Raw genomic sequence first — 6789 nt, forward strand, 5'->3', positions numbered from 1 at the left:
GGCAGAAGAGGTAGCTGTAGAGCAGATAGATGTCTATGTGATTGGGAAGCTGCCTTTTCTTTTGGCCTTTATTGCAGCTTGGCATTAAATTGTAAATAATTTAAGCTTGATAAATCTGTATAAAATGAAAATCTGAGTACATTTCTGGAAGGCTAAAATGCAAGTTGTGGTGTTAATTTGGTGTTAATTTGATAGCATGACTATAGTTTCAGTTCTGACAACCAATGGCAAACCTGCAACAGATGACAAATGTACAAAGGAGAGATAGTGGTCATAACTGGTGCACGTGTAGTGCCCCCAGGGCAGCATGGGTTTGTACAGCTTTACAAGCACTATGAGTTCTGTAGCAGTTCTGTAGCAGGTTGCTAGCTATTATTATTTTTAGCATTCAACGAGTTGTCTGACTTTCAATTTCAACTTATTCTGTATAGCCCCAACTCATCAGAAGGGCCATGCAGGTCTTCAGACACATCAGTGCTGTCCTGCACTGGGCTTAATTTGAATATATCCACAAAATAAAAGTAAAGCACGCTACCAGAAGTACATACACCAAATGCACCAAGTAACTTGTACTGCTGCACCAAGTAACTTGTACTGCTGCAACCACCTGGGGACTCTCTTTATTACTGGAGCCCTTTGATGTCTTCCAGGTGCTTTTCTTTCTCATTTTAACTGTGTCTGCCCCGTGTGAGAACTGTGGAGGGCTCTCAGGGTTCTGAAATGGTGTGTGTTGTTATGGATCATGTAATCAGAGGGGACTGTTCTAACAGTTAGATGGAGGTATAATTTCTACATTTTAGTTGTGAGTGTATTGTGAGAGAGCCTCGCAGAATGAAGAATTGAGGTTTCATAATGTGATGAGTTGTACTTGAAACTAAAGAAAACTTAGCAGTGCACAGACCTGTCAGTTAGAACTTAACTGGCCTATAAAACTGTCCTGACAAGCTGAAGTACAAGGTGACTTATGTTGAAGGTAGCGTTAAGAAAAATGACTGGATTAAATGTAGAAAAAGGGAAGGAAGGAAGTAATCACAGTTGGAACCCTACTCTTTTTTTGAACCTGAAATGATGAGCCGTCTCGACATTTTAAGAAGTCGGTCTGCACTTAGTTCAATCTACTTACTAAAGTTTTTCTTTAGGCAGAACAGACCACACCATTTTTTACTGTAGAATATGAGCTATAGTTGGTTAAGATATATAAAAGAGCTGTTTTGAAGTTATTTTCTGTTAACTTGCAGGTCACTTTTAAGAACAAGGCGCCTCCAAATGATACAGTCAGAGCAAAAATAGTGATGGTACTTGAAGGCAGCTTGCTATTGAAAGAATGTGAATTTTGAATGCAGTATGTATTGCAATTAATGTTGCAAGTGTTGCTATTTGTTTATATTGTTATTGCAACCTATAATCTTTACTGAAAACAAAAGTGGAGTGATTTCCATCTAGTAATTACTAAGTAGGAACTAGCATAGCTTTGTCATGCTGAATACACATCTGCAACTCCACTTGTTGCCCAGACACTGCTCCTGCTGGTGCAGCTGGCTGCAGTCTTGGGATTGTCACTGAGTGCAAGTTCCTGTGTGTGGTCTGCACGTCCCTACCTGTTTGTTGTACCTTCACACCCTTCAGCTGCATCCCGGTTCCCAAGGAAGACACAGGATAACAACTTGAGACAGCACAGGGTTACAACTGGCTTTAAGCTGTGCCAGCTCCCTCAGGAGCAGTTGAAAGGATTCCGCCTTTGAGGTGTGTGACAGCAGCTCCACACCTGGTGTGCATTGGCTCACACGAAAGGAAGGGCTGTGGATCCCTCACTGCATGTGTTACTACCATTGTTTGTTGTTTTAACAGGAGTTCTGCACTGGGAGTGCTTGCCCTTGGGCTAGGGAAAAGCCCAACCTGTTAGCACGTGCAGCTCTTGCCCAACGGGCCCCAGCTCCTGATGAGCAGATGGTGTGTGTTTGCTTGTGGTGATGCGAATGGGAACAGCAGGGGAGGTAGGTGGAGGTGGGCAGTGGCCATGTGCAGATGTGCTTTTTAATCGGTTTGTGGACTGTTCTCTGAGAGAGTACGTGTGCCTGTCTCGTGCAGAGCCACAAGCCGGGTGGTGCAAGTGGGAGCAGTGCGAGGGTGACGTGCCATGCTGGCAGGCTGTATCCTCAGCGTAATGAGCTTTCCTTCACTTGATACTTTAATCCCTTTGCAGCTGCCTAGTCTATAAGTTAGGTGTGTTAATAGGTCAGCTGCAGAGGATGAGGCTAACTGTTCTTCAGAGGGAAGAGGGACTCAGGTAGGTGGGGGTTTGAGCCTTGCAAACCCTCAGCCACAGGTGGGCAGGCTGCTGGGCCGGGGTCCCTGAGGGCCGTGTGTTGCCCTGCCGATACCTGATTTTTTTAAATATGATGCTTTGATTTGATGTTCTTTACTTGGAATGCTGCAGCAGTGTGAGCCCTGGCCCCTGTGGGATGTGCATTGGGTAATGATGTTTCCTGCTGTTGCCAACTCAGGACAGGATAGAGATTCAGTATCAAGGAAAAGTAGTAGAATAAGCAGTGTCAGCTCCAGAAATTTACAGCATGGTTTAGTGAGTGCTGCAGTTTTAGATCCTGGTTGTATTACTTTTTTTGCTCATCTCAGAATATGACCCTTTCTCCTGCTGTCAGGAAAACCTCAGCTGTTTGGCTCTGGGCTCAGTGCAGGGCTGAGCTGAAGTGCCCACAGTGAGGGTGGTGACAGGATGGGAGCTGATGTGCTGGGTCCCTGCATGCCGGTGGGGCCCAGAGACGTGCAGGCTGCAGGCCTGGCTGTGAACTCAGCTGATGGGGCAGCAGCCAGCAGGGAGCTCCCGCCACCAGATGCCTCTGCCAGCCTCAGCACAGCCTGCGCCCTCCCCATGTGGACATTCCCATTAAAAGCTCCTGTCTCAACAAGTTACTTTCCAACCAACTCATTGGCCCCCCTGGCTTTTGTCAACCCTTGTAGCCCCCTGCCTGGCCTGGACTCACAGCCGCTGCTGCCAGCAGGGCCCACGCTGGGGTGTGGGCACAGCTCTCCTTGCAGCACTGTGTGTTTATCTGCTTATCCACCAATCCACTTTTCCCTGCAGACTTGGGAGCTGGTACCTGATGCCCACCCATTCTCAGCTCCCCCCTGGGCTGTGAGACCAGAACAGATTCTGTCAGGTCAGATCCTGGGCTGGGCTCCAGTGGGCATGGGGACAGGCAGAAATAGATGAGGAATTCCCCTCTCCAGCTCATTGCAAAGCAATGTTCTCTTGGTGCTTTATGGAAACATGCACAGAATAAAGCTGCTTGGCTTTATTGCCATTCAGCATGCTTGCTTCTTGGTTGCTCTCTGCGTTTTGCAGTTTTCTTGGGGCAGGGACTCCCCTGCTGTCCCATAGCTTCTCTGGGCAGCTTGTGCCACTGCTTCTCTACCCTCTGAGTAAAGAATTTCCTCTAAACATCTAACCTAAATGTTCTCTTTCAGATTTTTAATGTTTCCTTAACATGAAGCAGAGGAGATTTTCATTTCATGGCAGAGCTCAGGAGCTCTGTCAGACAGTATTCACCTTTCACATAGCAGTGGGCCTGTGCTGCACTTCTGTTCAGAAGTCTGTTTATCTAGAAAGAGCCATCTTGTATACCCTTGTACTGCTACAACACACCTGGAAGGAGAAACTCTGAGCTCTGGTCACTCCTTCCAGTTCTCCAATTCCGTATCAGGTAGATAGTGAACACGTTATAAAGTCTTTTATCCTATCTAGCCCTAAGGAACTAATTCCCCCAGCCTCTTTTACCAAAGTCCCTGCACTCGCTGATATTCGGGCTACCTGTAGGTGGTTGTTCACTCATAGCCTCCTTGTACCTCTTGAGTCTCACCACAGATGTCTGTCTCTTTGCGTGGATGACATGAGAACTGAGATGAAAATGACACTACATAGGGTGGTAAGGGCTTGGCCTGGGGGCTCCCTCACAGAGCAGCAGCCAGGGCCCTGCAGCAGGGGCATGATTACCCTTCCCATCAGTTTGGGGAAAATCATTCCTTGTTTTGGATCACCACCATCTCTGCCTTACAAGAGCAGGCACTCTGTCTGGTTCCAGTGGAAGCAACTGTGAGAGAAGGATGGATTTTTCCTCTCAATTCACTTTAGCATTTCATCCTTTGTTCCTGTGCATGAGTGAACTCAGTGAGTGCTTTGCCACTACAGTGCAAAGTCCATCCTGGAGGGGAACCAGTGCAGTACAGGTGTGGTACAGTGCTCTATTGCACCTATTGAGAAAGAATCAGGCAGGCAGGAGCATGGGGCAGGCTGGAACCTGGCTGCTTCCCATCTCCTGCAGCGTGTGCTGTACTGATAGCAGTGGGGCCCTGCAGCACACAGCACACCTTGTGGCACACCCAGCTGCAGGCGCTCAGTGAGCCTCTCATTGCTTCAATGCACCTCACAGCCTCTTGCTGATGCACTGAAGTGAGGTCTCGGGTTAGTTGTCTTGCTTTCAGTACCGACCCAAATACTGTGAGCCCTGGGAGCACTGAGATACAAAGTGCAGCAGGAGCAGGGAGCTGAGGAGCCCGGCAGCCTCTGCACGCTGCTGCTGCATGATGGCTTCCTGCTCAGGCCACAGAACAGTAAGCGCAGCCCTGTGCAGCCTTTCACCTATAAAGCACTGTTTACAGATTTCACTCTTCACCTTTTTTTGGTTGCACACCAGTACCCTTCTGTGTGTGCGTGCACTGCAGCTGGCAGAGCCATATGGTGTTTTCCTGATGTATTTTTGAGTGCAGCTCTGTAATGGTACAGCTGAGAGAGGCTTCAGATGAGAAAAACTTTCCAGGACATCTAATCTGTATAAATAACCCCCACAACAAAAAGCCATTTTTAAATTTATGGTTAGTGCTGCCAACCTCCTTGCTATCCCTCTCAGTCCAAAATTTATGCAGATTGTAGCTTAAGAGTTTCGCTCTTAATCAAAACAGCGAATGGATGTGATAGATGGGCACGTTGAGGGAAACAGATGCTTTTAAAAAACCCACTTAAACTTACATTTTCATTTGTATTTTATGGCAGCAAGAAAGGAGTACTTAAAAATAATTCTGGCAGGGGAAAGTTCTTGCCTCGATGTACTAAAATGAACAGAGTTATAGCTGAGATTTCTGGATCTGTCCGAGCAATTCAAGTGTCCAAGTAAAACAAAGCAAGTGAGCATCAAATCCACTGCACATCCCTGAAATCCCTCCTGCCTGTGTGCACGGGGCCATGCGTACACAAGTACGTGGATTTATGAGCAGAGCAATTACTCTTCCAGGGATTCTGAATCTGTAAACACCTAAAAATGAACTCCGAATATATGGGGTGTTTGAACGACCGCTCGGATAGTGCATCGCATGACCTGATCAATATTGATTATTTAACAAGAGTAAATTCGACCCAGAACTTTTTAAAACCTTAAGCTCTCTAGTACACACGGCCAGTAGGATTATTTAGGGGCATCCAGCCAGAATTGCCACACAGCACTGCAGTAACCAAACAAACCCACCTACGCTGTGATTTTGGGCTATTTATAGTCACTCCAAGAGCAGAAGGGTTTGTCCCTATAGGGCCATGCAGACGCAGGTCTGCTCCTGAAAACTGCAGCTTCACATCCCAATCCAGATTCATAAAGATGTTTTAGCATGGGCTGCTGCACTGTTTCTGTGTTTTAATAGACGCTTTTCAGACACAGACTTAACTATGTAAGTTACATCTGTATGTTGGCTTCTCAGCTTTGCCTTCCACAAGTATGTTAACCAGGACAATACCATATCACTGATTTCACTAACCCTGCAAGCATTCACAATGCCTCTGATTGCTGCTACGTGAAATCTGAGCCTGTAATTCACTGCAGGTGAGGAAACGCTCCCAAAGGGCAAATCAAACCCATAAAATGTGACAGCATAGCTCACAGCATGCAGAAAACGCTGGGGTGGGGTACAGCAGGGATCTCACACCACCTTTAGGAATTCCCGAGACTTCTCTTCCAGAAGACAGAGCAGACAAAGCTTTCTTGGAGGCTTTTCACAGGTGTGACCTGCTCCAGGGAACTATACCTTACAGCCTAGAGCTGAAGGCAGCAGCTTTTGGTCTCATCTGGGGTTAACGTCAAAGCTTCCTGCAGATGAAAGAAACCAAAGGACTTCCACTTGTCCTCCTTTTGTCTGTATTTGTGTTGCAGCCCCAGTCCCAGACGCTCTCACTGATGTGAGCAGGACCCATGAGGAGGGCACTCACTGCTTATCCACCTCGATACTTGCGAGGAAGGCTGAATATATAAACAGAACAAAACATGGCAATGTGCTCACAGAAGGCTCTGTCAGATTAGGGGGTGGGGGCCCACAACAGACTCCTCAGCTCTTGTTTGCTGCCTTCTGTTCCACCTACACTCACAGTGCTGTGGGAACTGTCTGTTTTTGGGAGGGATCTGAAGAGGGTTCCTGGTAACCATGTGATCCTGACCACTCAGAGCGGAATGGGACCGTTTTCTGACTGATGATTGTAATCATTCCAGCTGCAAAACACACGCACGTATAAACATTACAACATCAATGTTGATTTTACAATGTCTGGTGTCATCAAATAAACAGCAGCCTTCGGGAGAGGCTCCTGAACGCAACAGCTGGACGTAAGCCTTCTTCTGGTGGTAGTTTATCTTTCATCTGTCTTTCAGTTTTTCTCAGAATAATTCACTACATAGGAATCAACAGCTGCAGAATCACGCTCTTTCTGTCTGTCAAATATCAGCATTTCCTGTT

Source organism: Centrocercus urophasianus, unplaced genomic scaffold, assembly GCF_019232065.1.
Source record: "Centrocercus urophasianus isolate 14NV4802_14NV808 unplaced genomic scaffold, USGS_Curo_1.0 seq_11, whole genome shotgun sequence".
NCBI classification, from domain to species: Eukaryota; Metazoa; Chordata; class Aves; order Galliformes; family Phasianidae; genus Centrocercus; species Centrocercus urophasianus.